This window comes from Melanerpes formicivorus, unplaced genomic scaffold, assembly GCF_026170545.1.
Source record: "Melanerpes formicivorus ecotype bairdi unplaced genomic scaffold, bMelFor1.0.p_v2 SCAF_77, whole genome shotgun sequence".
In the NCBI taxonomy this organism is placed as follows: Eukaryota; Metazoa; Chordata; class Aves; order Piciformes; family Picidae; genus Melanerpes; species Melanerpes formicivorus.
In genome coordinates this window covers 1,088,102-1,100,768 of record NW_027142429.1, presented here as the reverse complement: position 1 = coordinate 1,100,768, position 12,667 = coordinate 1,088,102, and the positions used below count along the sequence as shown (strand labels likewise).

The 12,667-nt window shown below is 60.6% G+C and overlaps 1 protein-coding gene across 1 annotated transcript in view; it reads left to right on the top strand.

Moving 5' to 3' along the window:
- The window catches only part of EXD3 (exonuclease 3'-5' domain containing 3), a 454,860-nt gene that overhangs the window by 5,932 nt on the left and 436,261 nt on the right, over positions 1-12,667 (top strand). The window contains exons 2-3 of the mRNA XM_068164114.1: positions 1,242-1,331; positions 4,826-4,971. The gene's annotated coding sequence lies outside the window, so the exon portion shown is untranslated. The remainder of the gene's footprint in view (positions 1-1,241; positions 1,332-4,825; positions 4,972-12,667) is intronic.

The following is a 12,667-nucleotide window of genomic DNA, read 5'->3' as shown; positions in this document are numbered from 1 at the left end:
AGCCTCAGCAGAGCAATGTGTGGGACCCCCTCAGGCACCCACAGAAGTTCAGAAGGAGCTGAGCTGCAGCCCTTCACAGGGCTCCTCTTGCAGCCACCCAGGGTGGTGTTGGGTCCTCAGTGCCAGCCCTGGCAAGCAGGAGCTGGCCAAGGGAAACCCAGGGGGGGTTCTGGAGCTCTCCAGAGGGAGCTGAGCAGAGGAAAGAGCAGGAGGCAGAGGTCCCTGGAAGGGCTGGGAGCTCCCTGGGCAGCTCTTCAGGGAAGCTCAGAGCTTAGGGGAGAGGCAGAGCTGTCCATGCAGAGCTGGTGAGAGCAGCAGGTCTGTGCCTGTCCCCTCTGCCAGCCAAAGCCTTGGCTCATGGCAGTCAATAACTGTGCTCCAACTTGCATTCAACCAGTTGTGATGTGTGGGGGCTGAGAGGAGAGGAGCTGAGTGGCACAGCCATGCCCAGGCCTCCTGAAGCAGCAGCTGGGCAGACATGGCACTGCAGCTGCCTGTTGGTCTGCTGAGCCAAGCTGCAGTCACTGGAGTCCAAAGCTGAGCCCTGGGCCTGTGGCAGCTGCCAGAGCACAGAGAGTGAAAAGGCTTTGTGCTTCCTGTAGCTCTCTCAGGCTGGTTGGTGCTCAGGGGGCTGCAGCACTTCTGCTGCAAGGACAGGCTGGGGGAGGGGTTCAGCCTGCAGAGGAGAAGGCTCCAGGCAGACCTCAGAGCAGCCTCCAGAACCTGAAGGAGCTCCAAGCAGGCTGCAGAGGGACTGCTCCCAAAGGCCTGCAGGGCCAGGCCCAGGGGCAAGGGTTTGAAATGAGAGCAGAGCAGATTGAGATTGGAGGTGAGGAACAAGTTCTGCCCCAGGAGGCTGCTGGAACTCTGCAGCAGGTTGCCCAGGGAGGTGGCTGAGGCTCCAGCCCTGCAGATATTCAAGGTGAGGGCAGCCTGCTCAGGTGGAGGATGTCCCTGCTGCCTCAGGGGGTTGGACTGGATGAGCTTGGGAGCTCCCTTCCAGCCCAAACCATTCCTGCCCCTAGGAACTCTGCCTTTGGATGCATTCAGTCCTCCAGGTTCAGGAAGCACTGAGTAGATCCTCAGAGCTCATTCTCAGCTGGGAGAGAAGTCCAAGCTAAGGTCCTTGCCAAACAATGCAGAGCAATGCTTGCCTGGGCAGCTGCCAGAGGCAGCTCTGAGCCCTCCTGTGGCTGCTCAGCAAGCACTGAGACTAACTAAGTATTCTGTCCTAAACCCAGGAACAGCAACACCACCAAGTTCAGGAGGTCCTGAGAGGAATTCCTCTCCCTGTGGAAAACAGGAGAGGGCCAAGAAAGGAATCCTTCAAGGTGAGGCTGGAGAGGGCTCTGGGCAGCCTGATCCAGTGCAGAATGTCCCTGCTGGGTGCAGGGGGTTGGACTGGGTGAGCTCTGGAGCTCCCTTCCAGCCCAAGCATTCTGTGCTGTGAGAGCCTCCTGTTGTAAGCTTGTGCAGAGGAGGGAGGGAGGCCAGAGAGGGCCTGAGCAGGATGGGAGGAACAGACCTGCACTGAGGAGCTCCACCAGGTGCTGAGCACAAGGGTGGTGCTGAGCACAAGGGTGGTGCTGAGCACAAGGGTGGTGCTGAGCACAAGGGTGGTGCTGAGCACAAGGGTGGTGCTGAGCACAAGGGTGGTGCTGCACAGCTCCAGCTCCTGACTGCAGTGCTGCAGGGAGCTGGAGGAGGAGCTGTGGTAGATGGCAGTGATAAAAGCCTGGAAGCAGCTTGTGGGCAGGAATGAAAGAGGACTGTGTGGGGTGGGAGGGCTGAGGAGAAACTCCAGCTAGATTCCTATCAGCAGGGAAGTCTGGGGAGCTGCTTTCCCAGAGGACAGCAGTCTGGTTTCTGCAGGGAGTCTGCTCAGAGGTTAGTGTGGCCCAGTGACCAAGGGGCCTGGAAGGTGAGAGCCCTGCCCAGCAGTTTGAGCTCAGGGGTGGGATGTCCTTCCCCAGCTGGGCTGCCCTCCTGCTGGCTGGTGTGGGGCAGAGGCTGCTTCTGTTCTGCAGAGAGAGCTCAACAAGCTCCCCCTGCTCACACCACTCACAGCTGCTTCTCAGCTTTCCCATTGCTGGGGCTGGGCCCCTGGGCATGGTGCTTGGTGTTGGCTCCCAGCAGAGCCAGACCTGTCTGAGGGATGAGGCAACTGGCAGCACCCACAAGAGCTTTGTGGAGGAAAAGACATCCCTGGGCTACTGATTCTGAGAGAAGAATCCTCCCTGCAGGGCACAGGGGAGCAGCCCAGGGGCAGCTGTGTGCTGGCTGCAGCCAGAGCAGGGTGGGCAGCAGGGCAGCAGAGGGGATTCTGCCCCTGGGCTCTGCTCAGACCTCACCTCCAGCCCTGCCTCCAGCTCTGCTGTCCCCAGCAGCAGAAGGTCACAGAGCTGCTGGAGTGAGGCCACAAGGATGCTGCCAGGGCTGGAGCAGCTCTGCTGTGAGCACAGGCTGAGGGAGCTGGGGCTGTGCAGCCTGCAGAGGAGAAGGCTCCAGGGGCACCTCAGAGCTGCTGCCAGGAGCTGAAGGGATCCTGCAGGAAGGCTGCAGAGAGACTTCTCCTGAGGGGGTCTGGAGCCAGGCCCAGGGGGAATGGTTTGGAGCTGAGGCAGAGCAGGGTTAGAGTGGAGCTGAGGAAGAAGTTCTTCAGTGTGAGGCTGGGGAGACTCTGGCACAGGCTGCCCAGGGAGGCTGTGGCTGCCTCCTGCCTGGGGGTGTCCCAGGCCAGGCTGGATGAGGCCTTTCCTCCTCCCAGAGCTGCTTCAGGCCCCTCAGCATCTTCCCAGCCTCCCCTGGACCCTCTCCAGCAGTTCCCTGTCTCTCTTGACCTGGGGAGCCCAGAGCTGGAGCCAGGACTGCAGATGTGGCCTGGCCAGGGCAGAAGAGAGGGGCAGGAGGCAGTGCAGGCTTCCCTGTGCTGGTGCACACAAAGCTGTTTGCTCTCATTCTGTGGCTGGCTGTGCCTCTGCAGGAGCTGCTTGGAGCTGTGCAGCTCAGGTACTCATCCCAGAGGTTTTGCTCTCCCTTTCCCACACCTTGCCTCCTGTGCTGCTCTCTGCTCCACACTTTGTGGGCAGCTGTGGTTGTCACAGAGGTGGTGTGGCCTTGGTTGGGCTCTCTGCTCATAGCAGAAAGGTCTCTTCCTCAGAGCCTCCAGCACTGCCTGTCCACTGCTGAGCTCTTTCATGTCCAACCCTGCCTGGACCTGCTCAAGGAATGAGCTTCTGTCTCAGGAGGGAAGTTGGCTGCAGCACAGCAGTGCTGTGAGGAGTGCCTGGAACTGAGAGAGCACAGGAGGGACCTGGTGCTGCCTGGGAGCTGCTCTCTGTGAGAGCCTCCTCCACGTGGAGAGGTTGAGCAACTGCCTGCAGGACTGGGGCAGGGACCCCTGGGGGCTGCTAGGGCTAAAGGAAGCAGGTTTGGCTTCTGCAGGGATCACAGAATGGTTGGGTTGGAAGGGACCTCAAAGATCATCCAGTGCCAACCCCTGCCATGGGCAGCACACCAGCACAGGCTGCTCAAGGCCTCATCCAGCCTGGCCCTGAACACCTCCAGGCAGGAGGCAGCCTCAGCCTCCCTGGGCAGCCTGTGCCAGAGTCTCCCCAGCCTCACTCTCAACAATTTCTTCCTCCTCTCCACTCTCACTCTCCCCTCTCCCAGCTCAAAGCCATTGTTCCTCATCCTGGCACTCCCAGCCCTTGGCCAGAGTCCCTCCCCAGCTCTCCTGGAGCCCTTCAGCTCCTGGAAGGCTGCTCTGAGGTCTGCCTGGAGCCTTCTCTTCTCCAGGCTGCACAGCCCCAACTCTCCCAGCCTGGCCCCACAGGGGAGGTTCTGCAGCCCTCTGCTCATCTCTGTGGCCTCCTCTGGAGCCTCTCCAGCAGCTCCAGGTCCTTCTTGTGCTGGGGGCCCCAGAGCTGGAGGCAGTGCTGCAGGTGGGGGCTGAGCAGAGCAGAGCAGAGGGGCAGAATCCCCTCCCTGTGCTGCTGCTCTCCCTGCTCTGGCTGCAGCTCAGCACTCAGCTGCCTCTGGGCTGCCAGGGACCACTGCTGGCTCCTGGGCAGGTTGTCACCAGCTGACACCCCCAAGGCCTTCTCCTGCAGGCTGCTCTCAGCCACTCCTCACCCAGCCTGGATCTGTGCCTGGGATTGCCCTGCCCCAGCTGCAGGACCTTGCCCTTGGCCTTGTTGAACTCCAGGAGGTTGCCTTGGGCCCAGCTCTGCAGCCTGCCCAGGACCCTCTGGGTGGATCCTTCCCTCCAGCCTGTTACACATCTTGGTGGTGCTGTCAGCCTTGCTGGGGGTGCCTCCATCCCTCTGTTCTCATCACTGACAAGGATGTGCAACAGCCCTGGGCCCTGTGACCCCCTGAGGGGCAGGGTTTTGAGCAGGGCAGTGCAGTTCTGCTTTGCAGGGTCAGCAGCTGCTGCTGCAGGCTGCCCAGGGCAGCTCTTTGTGAGCTGAAAGCAGCACTGTGGGGTTGGTTCTGGAAGCAGAGGTGGCCTCTGGGGGATTCAGGTGGCTGGGAGGGGAGGGGAGGGCTGCTGGGGTGTGTGCCAGAGGGGATGTGTCTGGGTCAGCAGGCTGCTGCTCTGCTCTCTGGCATTGCTGTGGTGCTCTTGCTTGGCTCTTGTGACTCTTGGCCACCTCACACTGCAGTGAAGCAGGAAAAGTGTTGGCATGTGAGCCTGGGTGAGGAGATCCTCTGGTCCCAAGGGAGGCCTGGTGGAGGTGCCTGAGGTGGGATCAGCAGAGCTGAGGTGTTGGAAGTGCTCCAAAGGCTCTGTGTGGTAACTGCCCTCTTTGCTTCCTTGCAGCTGTGGTGGCAGCAGCCAGCCATCCCTGAGCAGCAGCCAGCCATCCCTGAGCAGCAGACAGACATCCCTGAGCAGCAGCAGCCATCCCTGAGCAGCAGCAGACCTCTTCAGCAGCAGCCAGCCCTCAGCAGCAGCCTGCCTCAGGGGTGAGTTTGCCTCCTCGCTGGACCTGAGCCTGTTCAGCCTGTGGCAGGCTGGGGGCAGTGCAGCCTAAGGAATCCTTGCCCCTGGCTGCTCTCTGAGCCTAGCCAAGGATCCTTTCCAGCTTGGATTGCTTTGCTGCTCTCTTTCAGCTGGGGCTGCAGCTTGGCTCTTTGGGGCACAAGGGGGTGGGGTGCATTGGTGCAGGGTCCTCATCATGAGAGACCTGCTGGGGGGTCCAGAGCAAGGCCATGAGGATGATCAGAGGCTGGAGAACCTCTGCTGTGGGGAGAGGCTGGGAGAGCTGGGGCTGCTCAGCCTGGAGAAGAGAAGGCTCCAGGGAGACCTCAGAGCTGCATTTTACCATCTGAAGGGCTCCTAGAGGCAGTCTGGGGAGGGACTGCTCAGAAGGGGCTGTGGGGATAGGAGGAGAGGCAATGGTTTGAAAGTGGAGCAGGGCAGAGGTAGGTTGGACATCAGGAGGAAGTTCTGCACAGGGAGGCTGGGGAGAGCCTGGCACAGGCTGCCCAGGGGGGTGGTGGAGAGCCTGTCCCTGGAGACATTCAGGCTCAGCCTGGCTGTGGCCCTGAGCAGCCTGATCCAGCAGGAGCTGTCCCTGCTGCCTGCAGGGGGTTGGTCAAGGTGACCTTTGAGGCTCCCTTCCAACCCAGCCCAATCTGTGCCTCTGTGGGAGGTTGCTGTCCCCATCCCCATCCCCCATGGGGCAGCTGTGTCCTGGCTGCTGAGGGCAGGTCTCAGAGTGGAGCAGCCCTGTTCTGGCTGCCTGCTGAGGAGGTTGTTCAGTGGCCTGTTGAGGCTCAGTGTCCTCTCCCCTCTGTGGGGTTTGTTGCTGAAGGGAGGACAAACATCTGCAGGGAGTCTCTCAGTTTCTGTGGGCAGGTGACAGGGAGCCCACAATAAACCAAAGCAGCAAGTGCTGCTGCAGGGAGTGCCAGGGGCTGGAAGGGACCTCCAGAGATCATCCACTCCCAGCCCCCTGCCAGGGCAGCTCACCCAGGCACACAGCCAGGCAGGCTCTGAATGTCTCCAGAGCAGACTCCACAGCCTCTCTGGGCAGCCTGCTCCAGGCTCCAGCAGCCTCACAGGGACAAAGTTTCCCCTCCTGTTCCCCTGGCAGCTGCTCTGCTCCAGCTGCCCCCAGTGCCCCTTGTGCTGTGCTTGGCCAGCCCTGAGCAGAGCCTGGCTCCAGCCCTGCACAGCTTTATCCCCAGCACTGAGGGCAGCCCTCAGGCTGCTCTGCTCCCAGCCCCAAGCCCCAGCTGCCTCAGGCTGTGCTCACAGGAGATGTTCCACTGCCTGCAGCAGCTCTGTGCCTCTGGCCTGGACTCTCTCAAGCAGCTCCCTGAGGTCCTTCTTGAGCTGAGGGCCCCAGAACTGGACACAAGATTCCAGCTGTGGCCTCAGCAGGGCAGAGGAGAGGGGCAGGAGAACCTCCCTTGGCCTGCTCACCACAGCCCTTCTAACCCACCCACAAGGGCACACTGCTGGCCCCTGGGCATCCCTCTGTCTGCCACCACCCCCAGGGCCCTTTGCCCTGTGCTGCTCTCCAGCAGGTTAGCAGCCAGCCTGCACTTGGTGGCTTCACCTCTGCAGCCTCTGTGGCCACTCCCAGATGCAGTCTGCCTTCAGCTAACCAATATCCTCTGGTGCTGCAGGGCCCTTTGGAGTGCATTTATGAGGGCTGCATTTTGCTTTGTGGACCTGACTCATGGTCCTCCCTTATTCTGTAGTCACTGACTGAACTCCATCCTCTGCTGGAAAGCTCCCCAAGAGTTCCCTGCAGATGGAGGAGGTTGTGGAGAGCTCTGTTAGCTTAGAAAGCTGTGCTGGCTGGGCTGTGCTGGGCCCTGGCTGGGCTGTCCTGGGCCCTGGCTGGGCTGTGCTGGGCCCTGGCTGGGCTGTGCTGGGCCCTGGCTGGGCTGTCCTGCGCCCTGGCTGGGCTGTGCTGGGCCCTGGCTGGGCTGTGCTGGGCCCTGGCTGGGCTGTGCTGGGCCCTGGCTGGGCTGTGCTGGGCCCTGGCTGGGCTGTGCTGGGCCCTGGCTGGGCTGTGCTGAGCCCTGGCTGGGCTGTCCTGCACCCTGGCTGGCTCTGTGTCCTCCCCTCTCTCAAAGAGGCACAGCTCTGAGGTTTCCCTCTTTTCTGTTCAGCCTGGCTGCTGCTGAGGTGCTGCAGGAGCAGTCAGCAGTGGGTGTGCAGCAGCTCTTGAGGTGGAGCCAGAGCTCTGTGCTGTCTGAGGAATGCCTGCAGAGCCTCCCTGGGGGGTGTTGTGCTGTGCCTCCTGTGTGCTCTGGGCTGCAGCCTCCTTAGAGGGCACTGCTGGGTAAGCTGTGCTGAGGCTGCTCTGGGCACTGCTCCCCTGCAAGGATCATGGTAGTGTCATAGTATCAGTCAGGGCTGGAAGGGACCACAAGGATCAGCCAGTTCCAGCCCCCCTGCCATGGGCAGGGACACCCCACACTAGATCAGCCTGGCCAGAGCCTCATCCAGCCTGGCCTTAAACACCTCCAGGGACAGAGCCCCAACCACCTCCCTGCACAACCCATTCCAGGGCTTCACCACTCTCATGGGGAAGAACTTCCTCCTCCCCTCCAGCCTCAATCTCCCCACCTCCAGCTTCATTCCATTCCCCCTAGTCCTATCACTGCCTGAGATCCTGAGCAGTCCCTCCCCAGCCTTCCTGGAGCCCCCTTCAGATCCTGCAAGGCCACAATGAGGTCACCTGGGAGCCTTCTCTTCTCCAGACTGAACAGCCCCAACTCCTTCAGTCTGTGCTCACAGTGTGCCTGGCTGCCCCAGGGCCCAGAGCAGGGAGCCTGAGCTGGACCCCCCTGGATGCTTTGCTGTTGTGTGATGCCAGGCAAGGCTGACTCTGCTGCAGCTGTCTGAGTGCTTGTGCTGTGTGCCAGAGAATCAGAGCTGTTTGGGCTGGAAGAGCCCTCTGGGATCACCCAGGCCAGCACCAGCCCAGCTCCCCCATGGCCACCAAACCATGGCCCCAGGTGCCACAGGGTTGCTGAGCACCTCCAGGGCTGGGGACTCCACCACTCCCTTGGCATAGCAGCAATCTGCTCCCAGAATCACAGCATGCCAGGGGCTGGAGGGGACCTCCAGAGGTCATCCAGCACAAGCCCCCTGCCAGAGGAGGCTCACACAGAGCAGGGCACACAGAGCACATCAGGGGGGCTGGAAAGTCTCCAGAGGAGACTCCACAACCTCTCTGGGCAGTCTGCTCCAGGCCTCCAGCAGCCTCACACCAAAGAAGTTTCTCCTCATGTTGAGGTGGAGCCTCCTGGGTTCCAGCTTGGCCCTTGGGTTCCCTGTGCTATCCCTGGGCACCACCAAGCAGAGCCTGGCCCCTTCCTCCTGGGCCCTTCCTCCTGACCCCCAGCCCTCAGCCACTGATAGCCATTGATCAGATCCCTCTCAGCCTTCTCCTCTCCAGACTGAGCAGCCCCAGGGCTCTCAGCCTTTGTCACAGCAGGGATGTTCAGTGCCCCCAGCCATCCTCCCAGCTTTCCAGTGGGCTCTCTCCAGCAGGTCTCTGTCTCTCCTGACCTGGAGAGCCCCAGACTGTGCACAGGATTGCAGCTGTGGTCTCACTGAGGCAGAGCAGAGGGGGAGGAGAACCCCCCTAGCCCTGCTGGAGGCTTCCTGATCCACCCCAGGATGGCCCTGGCCCTGCTGGCCACTTGTTAGGTTATTCCCTGGATGTTTCCAGCTGTGGGGTGATTTGGTTACTGTTCCTCATGGCCTTGACCTCAGCAGCTCTCTTGACCCTCAGTCTCTCTCCATTTTGCAACCTTTAGTTTGGGCTTTCTGTTGTTGTCATCTTGAAACACAATGCCCAGAGGTTGCTTCAGCCTCTCCTGGTGTGAGAGCAGCTCCTGCAGCAGCTCTGCTGTGGCTGGCTCAGCTCACTCTGGCTCCTTCCACCTCCCTGCTGTAGTAAAGGGAATTGCTCCTGCCCTGGGGGAAGGAATCCAGGGTCATGTGCTGGGACATCTGCAGTGGTTTAGGAGGTTTGGAGCTGTCTGTGACACCTCTGCACCTCCCCTGCCCCTGGGATCAAGGTGCTGCTGCTAAGCAGGAGGAAATGAAGCCTGAGGAGGGCAGACTGAGAGTGGAGAAGAGGAAGAAATTGTTGGTGAGGCTGGGGAGACTCTGGCACAGGCTGCCCAGGGAGGCTGTGGCTGCCTCCTGCCTGGAGGTGTTTCAGGCCAGGCTGGATGAAGCCTTGAGCAAGCTGAACTGGTGGGAGGGCTCCCTGCCCATGGCAGGGGGTTGGCACTGGATGAGCTTTGAGGTCTGGATGAGCTTTGAGCTTTGGGCTAGGAATTGGCTGGAGGCTGAGCCCAGAGAGTGGTGGTGAATGGTGCCACAGCCAGCTGGCAGCCAGGCACCAGTGGTGTGCCCCAGGGATCAGTGCTGGGCTCCAGCCTGTTCAGTATCTTCATTGATGATCTGGATGAGGGCATTGAGTCCATCAGCAGTAAATGTGCAGATGACAGCAAGCTGGGGGCAGGAGTTGAGCTGTTAGAGGGCTAAAGGGCTCTGCAGAGGGACCTGGACAGGCTGGGCAGATGGGCAGAGGCCAACAGGATGGCATTCAACAAGTCCAAGTGCCAGGGGCTGCACTTTGGCCACAACAACCCCAGGCAGAGCTACAGACTGGGGGCAGAGTGGCTGAGAGCGGCCAGGCAGAGAGGGACCTGGGGGTGCTGGTTGACAGCAACTGAACATGAGCCAGCAGTGTGCCCAGGGGGCCAAGAAGGCCAAGGGCATCCTGGCCTGCATCAGAAAGAGTGTGGCCAGCAGGAGCAGGGAAGTCCTTGTGCCCTGTGCTCAGCACTGCTGAGGCCACACCTGGAGTCCTGTGTCCAGTTCTGGGCCCCTCAGTTCAAGAAGGACATTGAGAGACTTGAAGGTGTCCAGAGAAGGGCAACAAAGCTGGGGAGGGGTCTGGAGCACAGCCCTGTGAGGAGAGGCTGAGGGAGCTGGGGTTGCTTAGCCTGGAGAAGAGGAGGCTCAGGGGAGACCTTCTTGCTCTCTCCAGCTCCCTGCAGGGAGGTTGTAGCCAGGTGGGGGTTGGTCTCTTCTGCCAGGCACCCAGCACCAGAACAAGAGGACACAGTCTCAAGCTGTGCCAGGTGAGGTTTTGGCTGGAGGTGAGGAGAAAGTTCTTCCCAGCAAGAGAGATTGGCCATGGGGATGTGCTGCCCAGGGAGGTGGTGGAGTCCCTATCCCTGGAGGTGTTCAAGAGGAGATTGGATGTGGCACTTGGTGCCATGGTTTAGTCATGAGGTCTGTGGTGCCAGCTTGGACTTGATGATCTTTGAGGTCTCTTCCAGCCTTGGTTGTTCTGTGGTTCTGTCCCTTCCACCCCAAGCCCTGCTGTGAGTCCCTGCCAGGACAGAGCTGGACACCTCTGCTGCTTTGCAGGGAACTGAAAAGGGGAGCTGCAAAGGAGAGAGTGAGCCATGGGCTCTGCTCCTCTGCCCATCACAGTGGCTGTGCAAAGCCTCCCAGTGTGGGGAGGAGGAGGAGGAGGCAGCAGCAGCATTCCTTCCAGCCATGATTTCCTAGGGCTTTCTGCCCCAGCTTCTGCACAGTGCTGAGCATTTCCTTCCTGCTTTGTAGGATTCCTTGCCCAGGGGTGGATGTAATCCACATTTCCTTCCTTCCTCCCTTCCCCTGCAGAGGAGGATTCCTTTCTTGGCCCTCTCCTGTTTTCCACAGGGAGAGGAATTCCTCTCAGGACCTCCTGAACTTGGTGGTGTTGCTGTTCCTGGGTTTAGGACAGAATACTTAGTTAGTCTCAGTGCTTGCTGAGCAGCCACAGGAGGGCTCAGAGCTGCCTCTGGCAGCTGCCCAGGCAAGCATTGCTCTGCATTGTTTGGCAAGGACCTTAGCTTGGGCTTCTCTCCCAGCTGAGAATGAGCTCTGAGGATCCACTTCAGTGCATCCTGAACCTGGAGGACTGAATGCATCCAAAGGCAGAGTTCCTAGGGGCAGGAATGGTTTGGGCTGGAAGGGAGCTCCCAAGCTCATCCAGTCCAACCCCCTGCACTCAGCAGGGACATTCTGCACTGGATCAGGCTGCCCAGAGCCCTGTCCAGCCTCACCTTGAATATCTCCAGGGCTGGAGCCTCCACCACCTCCCTGGGCAGCCTGCTGCAGTGTTCCAGCAGCCTCCTGGGGCAGAGCTTGTTCTCCCCTCCAATCTCAATCTGCTCTGCTCTCATTCCAAACCCTTGCCCCTGGGCCTGGCCCTGCAGGCCTTTGGGAGCAGTCCCTCTGCAGCCTGCTTGGAGCTCCTTCAGGTTCTGGAGGCTGCTCTGAGGTCTGCCTGGAGCCTTCTCCTCTGCAGGCTGAACCCCTCCCCCAGCCTGTCCTTGCAGCAGAAGTGCTGCAGCCCCCTGAGCACCAACCAGCCTGAGAGAGCTACAGGAAGCACAAAGCCTTTTCACTCTCTGTGCTCTGGCAGCTGCCACAGGCCCAGGGCTCAGCTTTGGACTCCAGTGACTGCAGCTCAGCTCAGCAGACCAACAGGCAGCTGCAGTGCCATGTCTGCCCAGCTGCTGCTTCAGGAGGCCTGGGCATGGCTGTGCCACTCAGCTCCTCTCCTCTCAGCCCCCACACATCACAACTGGTTGAATGCAGGTTGGAGCACAGTTATTGACTGCCATGAGCCAAGGCTTTGGCTGGCAGAGGGGACAGGCACAGACCTGCTGCTCTCACCAGCTCTGCATGGACAGCTCTGCCTCTCCCCTAAGCTCTGAGCTTCTCTGCAGAGCTGCCCAGGGAGCTCCCAGCCCTTCCAGGGACCTCTGCCTCCTGCCTCTTTGCTCTGCTCAGCTCCCTCTGGAGAGCTCCAGAGCCCACCCTGGGTTTCCCTTGGCCAGCTCCTGTTTGCCAGGGCTGGCACTGAGGACCCAACACCACCCTGGGTGGCTGCAAGAGGAGCCCTGTGAAGGGCTGCAGCTCAGCTCCTTCTGAACTTCTGTGGGTGCCTGAGGGGGTCCCACACATTGCTCTGCTGAGGCTTCAGCCAGCCATGGAACTGTTTGGCTTGGAGAAGCTCTCTGAGATCATCCAGCCCAACTTATCACCATGGCCACCAAACCACAGCCCCAAGGGCCATGGCCACAGGTTTCCAGGCATGGGGACTCCAGCACCTCCCTGGGCAGTGCCTCTGCCAGCCCCTGACCCCTCCTGCAGCAAAGGAATTTCCCCAAATCTCCAACCTAAGCCTCCCCTGGCACAGTTTGAGGCCATTCTGTCCCATCCCATCACCCCTCATCACACCAGCAGCACACTCAACTCCCCCAGCAGAGACCTGGGGAAGGTTTGCTGTGCTGCTAAGCTCTGAGCACCACCAACTCTCCAGAACCCCCCCTGGGTTTCCCTTGGCCAGCTCCTGTTTGCCAGGGCTGGCACTGAGGACCCAACACCACCCTGGGTGGCTGCAAGAGGATCCCTGTCCCTGCAGGCCTTTGGGGGCAGTCCCTCTGCAGCCATCTCTGGCAATGGGCACTGGCAGCCCAGAAGGCCAAGGGCAGCCCAAGGCTGCCCTTGGCCTTCTGGGCTGCCAGTGCCCATTGCTGGCTCCTCCCCAGCTCCAGGGTCTGCCTTCAGTGCTAGGCTGGCTTCTCCCAGCTTGTCTTTGACTCCTGCCAGGCA